Raw genomic sequence first — 14,105 nt, forward strand, 5'->3', positions numbered from 1 at the left:
AATATTCAGTACACTAGGTAGGGGATATGAAGAGTATACTATGTAGGGAATTTGAACTGTGTTTTCTGGAGACATGATTAGAATAGGCCTCTGAGAAAAAGCCATCTGAAATCAGGAAGGAAATGCCTAAGAAGAAGAAATAGCAAATGCAAAGACTCTGAAGCTTTAAAAATTCTTGGCTTCGCTAGGAGTAGCATGGAGACCACAATGAGCAGAGAAAATTGAATGACAGAGAAGGTTGTATAAGAGATTAGAGATCTAGTTTTGGGCCAGGTCATTTAGGAGAAAATAGTTTGTAGTTTAATCTAAGTGTGGCATAAGTCATTGCAGTGTTTTGAAAAAAACGGAGGTTAAGTGATCTGATTTAAACTTTTAAAATTTTGTCTAGCTGTTGTCTTGTAAATATACTATGGAATTACGCCATTTTATTGAGAGGCTTGAGATCAATTTGTTTAATATATTCTTTTTCTTTAAAGGTAAAAGTTTTTTTTCTGTGTTTATTCATTGCCCCCAGTTTTTATTTATTTTAATATGTTGGAAGCATGCACCTTCATATATTTTTGCAAATTATATTATTTCTTTAAAGTTGACTTTAATTGGATCAATGAATTTTTTTTTTTTTGGTTCAATGCATATGTCAACCATTGCCACAAAAATTTCATGTAAAAGTTCACCTAAAAACTCATTGATTTAGGGGCACCTGGGTGGCTCAGTCAGTTTAAGCCTCCAAAACTCTTAGTTTTGGCTCAGGTCATGATCTGGTATAAGATCAAGCCCCACATCGGCCTTTGTGTTCACAGTGCCAATGCTTGGGATTCTCTCTCTGCCCCTCCTCCTCTCTCTCTCTCTCTCTCTCTCACTCTCAAAATAAGTGAATAAGCTTAAAAAATCTCATTAATTTAAAATAGTAGTTGACATGTGATCACATAATGGTGGGTTTGTCAGGGGTGTGTGTGGTATAGGCTGGGATCAGTAAGACATGGCTCTAAGGTTCAGTTTTGGCTCAGGTCTGTCCCCATGCTTATTTTCCTTTCTGGACTATTGTGTGGGGGATTGGAAGATGCCAGCGAGATGTCTGGACACTAGGGCATAGATAAAATTCTCATGGGGATGAAAGAAACTTAAGAGAAGCAAGAGGAAACGTGATGTTTCTTGATGCTAGGCTTAGAGGTTCTACACTGCCTTTTCCTCACATACATCTGTGGTCAAAGTGAGTTTCATGGTCAAGTCAATCATCAGAGGAGCAGAGAAATAAATTCCTCCCAGTGGGAAGAACTACAAAGTCACATGAACAAAGTCTGTGAATACAAGGAGGAATGGAGAACTGGATCAATGTGAATTTTGCCATAGTCAAATTTATTTCATTTTATATTTTTTGTTAGAGTCAATTTTTCATTTACCTCATTAATATTATTTTCTTCTCCTCCTCCTCCCTCTCCTCTCCTCCTTCTCCTCCTCCTCCTCCTCCTCCTCCTCCTTCTTCTTCTCCTTCTTCTTTTTAAAATTTGAATATGTCCTATTTCATTGCTTTTGTTCCTTTCAGGGAAACTCGAGTATCACTATTTCAGATCTCCTGTGTTCTTAATATTATATTCTTTATATAAACTGGTTGGCCTTCTTCATCCTTTGCTTTCACATTATATATGATTATCTAAGCTTGTCCTCCATAAAACTGATATGTTTTCTGTACTATTGATTCTCCCTTTTCTGCTTCATTTCCACTTGATTGTATCTAATTGTGTTATTTCTCCTTAATTTATTTCCTTAGTTAGCCTAGCTCAATTTTCACCATATTCCACTGTCTTACTTTTTTTTTTAATAGAGTTCCTGGGTGTTCTTTGTCTTGCCTTTTTTGTTGTAACTTAGAATATGAATGTTAATCTTTGCTAAATCTTTTCCTCTGAATTTTTTTTCTTTATTTGTTGTATGATACCTATACTTCCCATTTACTGAATTTTATTTGCATGTATCTCTTTCTTTTTCTTTTTTTGTATCTATGAGGTCAATTCTATACAAACCTAATTCTCAATATTAAATTGTTGCATAATTCCTGGTCTTCTCATGAGACCCCCCCCTTCTCTTTTCTGTCTATATACTCTCTTCCTAGTCCTAGGACACATTATAACCATATAGCAATATGTCTTAAAGGTATATTTTAACTGAACTTCTGAGTTATATATTGAATTGCCCACTTCACATGTTAACTTTGAGGTATAATTATCCTCATGAAATTACTATGTAAAAATTTTTTTTTATATTATGTTTGAAGCCCACTCTCCCTCTAGCTACCCTTATCATTAAATGGTAGCCTTGTCAACTCAATTGTCAGGCATCCTTTTTTAATGGGGATTAAATGGTAGTTTATCTGGCAGATACTGTTCTAAACTTCCTTTTGGTAAATTATGTTGTTTTCAAGGATAGAGTACTATAATTATGCTGTCTGCTTTCCGGAGGTTTAACTAGTTTTTAATTGGTATGAAGACAACTATCACTCAGGTTAATTCTGTGAGAAAATCAAAACTTTTCTCAAAATGGAAACAACTAATAGCACTTTCTATAAAAATTACTCTATTTTATCCAGAAATAATAAACTTTTCATAAATTTATAAAAAATAAACCCTGCCTGTCTAAAACCTCATCTCTGTAAAGAATCTATACTGGTTTATCTTTGTTTGCTCCAGCAATGTTGCTAGCAAGCTCTGAAACGGCAAGGTCAAAATAGCAAATTTCTCATATTTTTATGACTTGTTTAAACAATCAGAATCTAGCCAATGTTAAAACTTATTTTGCATACAATGCTTGCATTAGTTTCCTGTGGCTGCTGTTACAAACTAACATAAATTGAGGGCTGAAAACAACAGAAATTTATTCTTTCCTGACCCTGAGGCCAGAATTCTGAAATCATAATCACTGGGCTAATATCAGGGTGTCAGCAGGGCTCCCTCTAGAGGCTGTAGGGGAGAATCCACCCCTTGCCCCTTTCTCGCTTCTGGTGGCTGCTGGCTTTCATTGTCTTGTTGCCACGCACTCCATAACTCCATACTTCAAGGCCAGCATCTTGAAATCTTTCTTTACTCTATTTTCACGTCACTTCTCGTGTGTGTGTGTGTGTGTGTGTGTGTGTGTGTGTGTGTGTGGTGTTGTGATGTGAAATCTCTAATTCCCTGGTTTAAGGTTACATATAAATGTATTTACGATCCACTTTTTTAATACAAGTTGATCTCCTTGCCTCAAGATCCTTAATCAATTACATCTGCAAATATCATTTCATTATTTTATTTTATTTTATTTTTCCAAAAATATTTTTTTTAAGTTTATTTATTTTGAGAGAGAGAGAGAGAGAGAGAGAGAGAGAGGGGGGGGGGGAGAGAGGGAAGGAGGCTTGAACTCACAGATTGGGAGATTATGACTGAGCTGAAGTCAGATGCTTAATGGACTGAACCACCCAGGTGCTCCTAAAATAATTTATAATATATATGATATTACTGTACTTAGCACATGCTAAATGTTATAAACACTTCTATTATCACTATATTTCTTACTCATATTATACAATTTTCTTTGTAAAAATGTTTTGATCTTACTTTATAAGAACACTGAGTGTATATATCTGAGTATGTATGTTTGTGTTTACTATTAAACTACTCAAATGGGTTTAGAAAGAGAGAAATGTAGCTTGCACCTAATGAGAGTTAAAAAAAAAAAACAAGCTATACATCACTTTCACAATTTTAAAAAATTTTTTCCAGTTTTATTGAAATATAATAACATATTAGTCCAAGGTGTATAATGATAGATATATGTACATATTGCAAAATGATTGCCACAATACGTTGAATTAACAATCACATTACATACTTACAAAATATTTTGTCATGCGAATACTTAAGATCTACTCTCTTAGCAACTTTCAAATATACAATATGATATTGTTAACTATAACCACTGGGTTGTACGTTACATCCCCATTACTATTTGTCTTCTAATGTAACCTTTTTATCTTAAAAAAAATCATGAAATCCTAGAAAAGAGAACAGATTGATAGTTGCCAGAGTCTGGGGAAGGAGGTGGCAGAAATGGGTAAATGTCAAAAGGTGAAAGAATATACTTCTGACATGGAGTTTTTGTTGCTGATATTATTTTAGAGAAGTGACTTGGAATTGTTTAATATTAGCATTTTGAAATGCTAACTTTTTAGATTAAATATCAACAAATTGCTTGGCTGAATCATGACCCTATAGATAAAGCATGAGAGACAAGTAACTTGCACTTTGAAAAAACATTTTCCATTAGTTTTTTTTTTTTGCAATACTCCTTGAATTCTAAGTGCATATTATAGAATTAAATGTTTTGCAACAGAGAAAGTGAAGAGTAAAATTTTATGTACTTGCTAAATCTATCTCATTCCTTTGATTCAAGTCCACAATTGTCCTTGGTTCTTAGGTCAGTGCATTTTGACCAGCCTTCACTTGTCTGGTCCAAATCTATATTTTCTTTTCATTATTTATCACTAACTAAATCCATCAACAGAAGACACAGTGAAAACATTGAATTTAAGACTACCTCTGCCCACCCCCACCCATTAGCATCATGTTAAAATAAATTTTATTCATTTATTTATTTGCTGTAATGATAACTAAGTTGTATTTAAAAAATAATGAATTTCAAACTACCCTCTGTGAAAAGCAGAAATGCCTCTTCTGGCTGTGCTGCCAACGAGGGCACAGTGTTCCCAACCAGGTACAAATAGTGCTCACAGAATACAGGAAGTGATCCAGCAAGACCACTCTGTGATGGACTGAACTGTGCAAGGGTAAGACTAAAACACAGTCACATTGCTATCAGGGATTGCTGCTGCCCTTCAGCCATGACAACCCTAGTCATGTATTTAGTCACAGAATTCCTCCCACTTCTACATAGTGCAATCAAGAAGTAGCCCCTGTTGCCTTAAAAACTTCTGATAATTTTCAGCACAAGCTCACCTCCTGTTAGAAACCTAGGAGCCCCTCCACCTCTCATTCCCTCGTTGGGATGTCCCATGCTTTCTCTGAGCTGTGCTCCCCCTTGCTGCAGCAAGCTCACTAAATTTTATCATCACTGTTACTATCTACCAGTGTGTTTCTTGTGGCATTTGATCAGTGGGATTTCGCAGTGATCTGTCAAAAATTGAACTGTTTTTTTTAAAGACAGATTGACATAGCTTTCTTTTTTAAGCTTTTATTTATTTTGAAATAGAGAGAGAGAGAGAGAGAGAGCAGGGGAGGGGCAGAGAGAGAGGCAGAGAGAGAACCCCAAGCAGGCTCTGCACTGTCAGCACAGAGCCCCATGTGGGGCTTGAACTCACAAACATTGAGATCATGACCTGAGGTGAAGAGTCGGATGCTTAACCAACTGAGCCACCCAAGTGCCCCAGCATAGTTTCATTTCCATTGGAATGATCTACAGCAAATTTTCACATCCCATTTAAATACCCTTGCATAATCATTAGTGCCATTCATACATATTCACATAATTCAGTTCTACTTCTTGTCTTCTGCCATCAAAGAACAGGATACTACTGCATTTTTATATCCCCTTTGAAGTTAGGTATGTCTCTGCCATTTGCCCAGGTTAATGAAATGAATGTCAATTGTGCACAGAAACTTCAAAAATTAATTGTACTTCACCACTTCCCCTCCCCTCTGTCTAGTTTTGAAAGCATATATTGATGTCAAGAGGTGAAAGCATATGTGACTTCCAAGTCACTTCTCTAAAATAATATGTGAACCCTCTCACTCCACAACCCTGAGGGACTACAATGGGAAGAGAGGCTTCGCCCTTCCTGACCCACAGTAGACATGTAACAATAAATAAAAATAAGCTGTGAACAAGTTTAGCAGCTGGTAATTTTGTGAAACCACAATGCCACCTAATTTATCCCAACCAATACCATGCATAATTGAATTTGTGAATGTTTTGGTTGTGATATTAGAACATGAAAATCTTACATAATTCATAAATTGTCATTTATAACTCAATTTCATTTTTATGTTAATGACAGGCACCCCTATTTATATTGAGAATTCTTCCTAACTATTCAGGGACTCACATTTGTCAAAGTTTCAACTGGTTTTAAATGAATTTTGTTCAATCACTTCTGCCTCCTGACACAAATGACAGAGTCCTATTTAGTAAGAATTAGTTGAAGTCTATTTTTAAACTTCAGAATGATTTTAATTTTAAATTTATTCTAAATTATTATAGTTGTAGGGGTGGTTCAGTCCGCTAAGCATCCGACTTCAGCTCAGGTTATGGTCTTGCGGTTTGTGAGTTCAAGCCCCATATCGGGCCCTGAGCTGACAGCTCGGAGCCTGGAGCCTGCTTCAGATTCTGTGTCTCCCTCTCTCTCTGCATTTCCCCTGCTCATGCTCGCTCTCTCTCTCTCTCTCTCTCTCTCTCTCCCAAAAATAAATAAAACATTAAAAAATAAATTATAGTTGTAAACGAGCAGAAAACACAATTATTATTAAGAAAAGTAACTGCTTTGTATTTCTATTTAGTCTATATAATAATTTAGTTTGAGAAACAATGCATTTGCATTTATGTTGTGAATGTGTATAGATTATAAACACGTGTACTTGAAGTAACTGATTTGGTAAAATTACAGAAGATGCATTAGTGAAAAATGCTGATGGAAACCTCTGCCCTCATAGAGCTTACATTTATAGTGGAGAAAGGCAAAAAGAAAAAAGTAAGAATATAGCAAATTAAACAAAGCAGAGGAATAGAAGGAGGCTGAAGGTACTGCTCTTTTAATTGGTATCATCAGGAATGCAAAATCAAAATATGGTATTTGAGTAAAGGTCTGAAGGAGGTGTCTGAGCAATCCACTGTAATAACTTTTAGTTTTATTCTGAATGTTATCTAGAGACATTAGAGGATTTTGAAAGAGAGGGGTGACAATCTGTTTTATGCTATATCAGCATCACATTGGCTGCTCAGTGGGTAATATTTGAGTATACTGGTAGCAAATATATTTATGGCTACATAATATAAAAAATATTCCCTTGGACAGCTAACCCCAACATTTAACCTGCCTTTTTTTCATTCAGTTAAACACTTGAGTAACTCATCACGTATTCCAATCAATAGCCAAGACTTGCTGGAGACTAAATATTTGAAAGAGACATCCTATTTTTAATTATTAATTATCCTTGGCTCACTAATCTCTATCGCTTTAATAAAATAAGTCATCAGAAAACATTGAATTGATCCATACCACCCCTAAAATGATCTGTGCAAATTGAGAGCATAATGTTATGCTCTCGACTTTATTAACAGTATAGAAAAATGGTCCATTCGAATAAAATTTATGAAGTTTTTGCAAAATCATAACTAAATGCTGTTAAAGTAGGGCAGATAAAGGATAAAAACACCACAAATCCATAGTGTAGGTGTATGTGTTAGATTGTGGAGGGGAAAAAAGAAGACAAACAGGTAAGAATACCACGAGGAACTAGGTATTGGGGGGCGGGGTTGAAATTTTAGATAGAGAGGTGAGGAAAGGCTTTATTTGGAGAGTGACTTTTGAATGGAAACCTGAGAGAAATGAAAGAACTGGCCAGGTAAATATAAGTGGGAAAAAAAATCTGATAGAGAAAAGAGTAAAAGTCCTCAGAGAAGAGCCTTGAAATGTTCAAGAAATACCAAGGAGTTCAGTGAGTTGGAGGTAAAGGAGAGGGAAGGGAGCCAAGAGCCATAGGAGGCCTGGTCATGATTAGAAAGTTAATGAGGGCAAGTCATGTGAGAACTTACAAGGTTTTGGCTTTTACTATCAATAGGAGCTCAGTGGTTTGGGGAATACGAATGACATGGCCTGCTTTATGCCTAGACAAGATCAATATGGCTGCTCTGTGAAGAATAGATAGAAATGAAGATGACTTGGCTGTTACAGCAGAATATGTATTTTTTGTAATTTGAGATATAATTGGCTTGTAACGTTGTGTGAGTTTAAGGTATACAATACATTGATTTCATACATTTATATATTGCACATACATTTATATATTGCAGTATGATTACCAACCTAGACTTGGCTAACACCTCCATCATGTCCCATATTTATCATTTCTTTTTGTGGTGGGAATCTTTAAGATGTAGTTTCTTAGAAATTTTCAAGTACATAATGTTGTTACAATGCTGTGCATTAGATCCCCAGAACTTATTCATCTTCTAACTTCAAGTTTGTGCCCTTTGATCAATATCTAAGATTAAACAAGTAAATGACTAGTTTTGACAACTGAATCACAAATAGGATTTTGATTGATGCTATTTCAAACTTTTCTTCTCTGTTCCGAAAAACAGCTGACAGACTGTAGGAAACCAAAGCCAATATTTCAGAAGTTGCATGCTGGCGATTTAAAGAACAGATTTAGCCTGTAGATTTATTTTGTTTGGCACATAACTGTTTTTAGCCAACACTTAAAAATTGGGAGAATTCATATAAAATATGGTCTTCCAGATTATCTTGAAATGTCAGACACACTGGCAGCACTAGGCCCAGCATCAACAACAGGAGATGGTTAGTGTGTGCCTAATTTACACAAGGCCATGGACTTTCCAATTTCCACAATCCCTCCCTCCCATTAGTGTGGCTCTGATAGCCAAGGCTAATGGTAACCTGCATTATGTAATATGTTTTCCCTGCTGTTTTCTTATGATATAGAAATATTCTACTAAATACATCTCGGTAAAAAGTGACAAAATAGGGGTGCCTGGGTGGCTCAGTTGGTTGAACATCCAACTTCTGCTCATGCCATGATCTCACAGATTGTGAGGTCAAGCCCTGCGTCGGGCTCCATGCTGACAGAGTGGAGCCTGGAGCCTGCTTCGGATTCTGTTTCTCCCTCTGTCTCTGCCCCTCCTCTGCTCATGCTCTGTCTCTCTCTCTCTCTTTCTCTCTCAAAAACAAATAAATATTAAAAAAAAATTTAAAAAGTGATAAAAGATATGAAGAAGGTGCCTGCCTCAGGTTTTGTTTTCTCCACTTAGGAGTATTTGAGCTTGTGACCTCTATTGAAATTTTATAAAATTTAATTATAAAGGAAAATAGTTAAGGCAAGGCATTCAATTGAATTAAACTTTGATATTAGGGGGAAAAAACAAAATTCCATTGCTAACAAAAGGCCATATTCTAACATGTCCTTCTTTAAGTTCTGAAACTGGTAAGAAGGAAAATTATTACAGGTCTGGAAGTCTTTTCACTTTCTAGAACTATTACATTCCATGGCCCTGCTTAAAGTCAAACCTTCATTTGTATTTCCACTCTTAATTTAATTATACACGCATCTTAAATTCTGTGTATATGTTTTTTGCATTTAGAAGAAAAATGTGCATAAATATTAGTATATTTCTGAAACAACATATTGGTTTGATCTCTTACAAGTATTATAAGGTTATAAGATTATAATATTCAGTTATCTATGGAGAATGAATACTATATTTCCATTTACTGAATAAATTTGAACCCTGTGCTGTTAATGAACTAAAAAATGTGAAGAACTATTAGCCCCTTAAATAATATTATATTTCTCTGGATTAGTTTTGTGTTCATGAAGGAGAGCAGGGCATAATGGCTATTGCATATATAGGATACAGTTAATTGGTATTCAAATGACTGAAGGATGGGCAAAGAGTTTCATTAAATACATTATAGCACATTATTATCACATAAAGTAATTAAGAACAAGAGCTCTGGCTCTCAAGGGGTGGCGATATGGGTTCAAGTCCCAGACCTGGTCCTGAACACGTGGATGATTTGAAACAAAAGACTTATATATTCTGTGCCCAATTTTCATCATTTATAAAATGAAAAAATAGTGTCAATAACAGTTCATATAGTTCAATAGTAGAACACTTAAATGTTATTTTAGATTCTTTAATTATATTTATTATTCTAAAAAAAAATTGTATCATTTGAAATTTATCCAGTGGTCCTGGATATGGTGCTGACAAATGGGAAATGGTATGGTAGAAAACTTATCTTTTACCATAAATATCTTGGTATTTATTTGAAATTTTACACCAAAGCAAAGCAATTATATCATTATTACTAGAGGGTTTATTTTTTTCCCCAAACGGACACAACTAGGAACTTGTGGATGCAGTATCTGGCAGTCCAAAGTTATAAATACAAATCATGGAGAAAAGCATCAAGTGTTTGGTGGTTTTGTCAGATAGTTCTGGATACGGTGATTTCTTAATATGAACCCATTTCAGTCTTCTGTCACATACTAAGTCCAGGATGTTTACATGACAAATGGCCTATATAGCACCAAAGAGACTTTTAAGATTCAGGTTATAAAACAACGTACAACACGAATCTTCTACAGTCAGGGTTCAGGTAGCCTAGATTTGTACTTGGTTATGTGACACTGGGAAAATTACTTATTTTCTCTATGCCTAAGTATTTCTCTATAGTAGAATGGTGATAGTGGTGCGATTTCTTTGATACCTTCTCAAATAAAAGTTAATAAATTATTGAATTGGTTTATGTAGTCACTGGTACAGAGTCTGGACTTAGTAAATTATGATAATTATTACTACATAAGCATAGGAAATGCAAAATATACATAATGAGATGGTGTTATGGGTTGAATGGTGCCCCCTCCCAAATTCATATGCTGATGTCTTAACACCTAGAACCTCAAAATGGGACCTTAGTTGGAAATAGAGTGATTGTAGATATAATTGGTTAAAATGAGGTCACAGTGGAGTAGGGTGGACCCCTAATCCAATATGGCTGTTGTTCATATTAAAAGGAGAAATTTAGAGGGGCGCCTGGGTGGCTCAGTCGGTTGAGCGTCCGACTTCAGCTCAGGTCACGATCTCCTGGTTCACGAGTTCGAGCTCGCGTCGGGCTCTGGGCTGACAGCTCAGAGCCCGGAGCCTGCTTCGGATTCCATGTCTCCCTCTCTCTCTGCCCCTCCCCCGCTCATGCTCTGTCTCTCTCTCCCTCTCTGTCAAAAATAAATAAAACATTAAAAAAAATTAAAGAAAAAAAAAGGAGAAATTTAGAGCCAGACATACAAATAGGTAGAATGCCCTGTGAGGATGAAAGTATTAAGTAAGGATGATGCAACAGAAGCCAGCAAATAGCAAAGATTGCCAGCAAACCACTTGAAGCTAAGATAAGGAGGGAATAGATTTCCCCCTCACAGATCTCAGAAGGAACTCTAACACTATAACCTTAGATTTCAAGGCTCTACAGCTGTGAGACATAAATTCCTGTTTAACCCACCCACCTTGTGGCATTTTGTGATGGCATCCATTATTGACCAGCACAAATGGTAAATGGTAGTTACTTCTAAATATAGAAGTGAGAAATTTTAATTTTTAAAAAATTTTTTTAACATTTATTTATTTTTGAGACAGAGAGAGACAGAGCATGAACGGGGTAGGGTCAGAGAGAGAGGAAGACACAGAATCTGAAATAGGCTCCAGGCTCTGAGCTGTCAGCACAGAGCCTGATGTGGGGCTTGAGCTCACGAACAGTGAGATCATGACCTGAGCCGAAGTTGGATGCTTAACCGACTGAGCCACACAGGTGCCCCTTAATTTTTTAATTTATGTCACTTTTGCCAAATTTTCTAATATCAACATGTAGTAATTTTAATAACTAACATAAAAGTTATACATATATATCTTCATTTTACAGTTTAGAAAATTAATAAAATACACTTATCATATGTCATACAGGACTGCCATGTTCATTACTATTTGGACGATATTTATAAATGAAAGTTAGATTAGAATACAATGATGTATTTCTTTTTTTTGGATTAAAGTGTGTTGGAATTATGTAATTGAGACTGAGCCTGTAGCCATGAAGAACTATGGGAGCTGAGAGATCCCACAAGGAGAGACAATTCAAATTTCACAATAATCTTTGTCATGGCTCAAAACAGTATCTACTAAAGCAAAATATAACAGAATTTTTTATCCCATATGTATGGCAAACATATTAGCCTTCAGAGGGGCTCATTTTGACTTCAAAGTATCAGTTTGAGATTTAGAGAAGAGAGAACCCAGGTTTTCCAGAACAACACCTATGGATGGAATTTGTCCTACCACTGACATTTAAAAAAGTGGATGGACCAAAGCTATTGTATGAATAAGAAAGCCAGAAAACAGGGAAATTGGGATATTATAGGAAACTTACATCATATTCTCATTTACAAAGTTTTTTTCTTTTAATCCTTTGGTTTAATAGTATCACATTGCCAATGTAACAGACACAGACATTGTGTCAAATAAATTACATATAACTTACAGTGGAAAATGCTATTTCTATGATCAAAAGTCTATAAATAAAGGAAAAACAGAAAATTTCTTTGTGAACATCATGTTATTGACCATGATGAAAACACCTTGGCATTTTAATGTGGCAATTTGACAGCCTACATTTTTTTTAAGTGAATCAGTTAAATAATGATGTGAACAACTAACATTTTTTCTTGGTATAACCATGAAGAAAATATTCAATAAATGGTTGTAATAATTGCCCTTTAGATATGTTATTCATTTTAATTTATCCCAAGTTTAGCAACCTATCACTAATCTCGTCTTGTGTTTGCACTGTTTAACCATAAAATATTATGCAGTTCTCTTCCTTGGAGTTGTTGTGAAGCATTCTTAAAGTTCTTTGGAAGGGTCTCTGGTGGCTTTTACTAGCTCTGTTTTGTTTATTTATTTATTTTTTCCTTCAGAGAACTTCCAGCTAACAGCTGACTGCATAACCTTCTATACAGGCTTTGGGTCTTGTGAAGGAAATCAATATTGTAAAGGTTACATTACTTGGCCCTCATTTTAGCATTACTGAAAACAAAGGAAGGAACCAAGAAATAGGGTTTAAGATTAAGGTCTCCCCACCAAAATCTTGCAGGGAAAAGCTTTGTTCAGTCTCAAAATCCAGATACGTAAGTGGTATAGGCAGAAAAGCCTAAAATTTCTAGATCCAAAGCCATTTTTATATTCCTCCTACCAGCTTCGCCTCAGCAGCTGAACTGGACAAATTCATGTTATGTACAATGCAAATGATTATGAAATTAAATGGAAGTAGCTAATAAAAACAAAATGATTAATTTGGGAATTATGAGTAGTTACCATAGGAAGAAGAAAAGATGAGGCTAAAAAGAGAAAGAAAAGAGAAATTCTACTGACCTGTGAACTCCTTTTGAATGAATGTATTGATTAAAATAGTGGTGTCCTGGGGCACCTGGGTGGCTCAGTCAGTTAAGCATCTGACTTTGACTCGCGTCATGATCTCACGGCTTGTGGGTTCGGGCCCATGTCAGGCCCTGACAGCTCAGACCCTGGAGTCTGCTTCTGATTCTGTGTCTCCCTCTCTCTCTGCACCCCCGCCCTCTGCTCGCGCTCCGTCTCTCTCCCTCTCTCAAAAATAAATAAACATTTTTAATTAAAAAAAATAAAATAGTGGTGTCCTCCTTTATGAGTCTTAATCTTCTGAATGTTTGAAATTCCCTCAAGTGTAAACTTTAGTGCATACCATTGTAAATGGTGAAATGGTGTGTGACAATTACCTGGAGCTATAATGTTTTCCTTCTCAAGAAAAGCCATCCTGCCCAGGAGAGCTTGAAAGCACTAGAATTTCATCTTTTGTCTATTGTGTTGTGACTTGTGTCACAGAAGCTAGAACATCAGTTATAATCAGACATTCCATTTTAGACCAGCCCATGGCTACCCATCTACATCCTTGGCTTTCATGATGACATTGCTATGTCTCTAGGACAGCTCAAGTTTCTATATTTTTTTACATTGTGGATTATTTTCAGCTCATAATTCACTAAGAAGAACTAACTACTTCTAAGAGAAATGAAAACAGCAAGGCACTAATCAACAGCTCTTTCCATCCACTGGTGTCCACTTACTTACTAATTCAGTGGTCAAGGTTGACTGATCTATAACTTAGAAAATCTAGTTAGGCTTGCCCCATGCTAGCCAGTGCTCAGGGTTCAGATTACTTCTTTATTGCATTTATATTAAGCAAACTGCTTCCAGTTATTTTATTTGTTTTTATCTCCTCATTACCCACAAATCTCCAAGAT

At 35.7% G+C, this 14,105-nt stretch overlaps 1 long non-coding RNA gene across 1 annotated transcript in view; it reads right to left on the reverse strand.

The window, feature by feature from the left end:
* LOC109499150 overlaps window positions 1-13,659 on the reverse strand; it is a 64,760-nt gene extending 51,101 nt beyond the window's left edge. Inside the window, exon 1 of the long non-coding RNA XR_006597075.1 lies at window positions 13,581-13,659. This is a non-coding gene — a long non-coding RNA (uncharacterized LOC109499150). The remainder of the gene's footprint in view (window positions 1-13,580) is intronic.
* Window positions 13,660-14,105: the final 446 nt, after the last annotated feature.

The sequence above is a fragment of the Felis catus genome, chromosome B1 (assembly GCF_018350175.1).
Source record: "Felis catus isolate Fca126 chromosome B1, F.catus_Fca126_mat1.0, whole genome shotgun sequence".
In the NCBI taxonomy this organism is placed as follows: Eukaryota; Metazoa; Chordata; class Mammalia; order Carnivora; family Felidae; genus Felis; species Felis catus.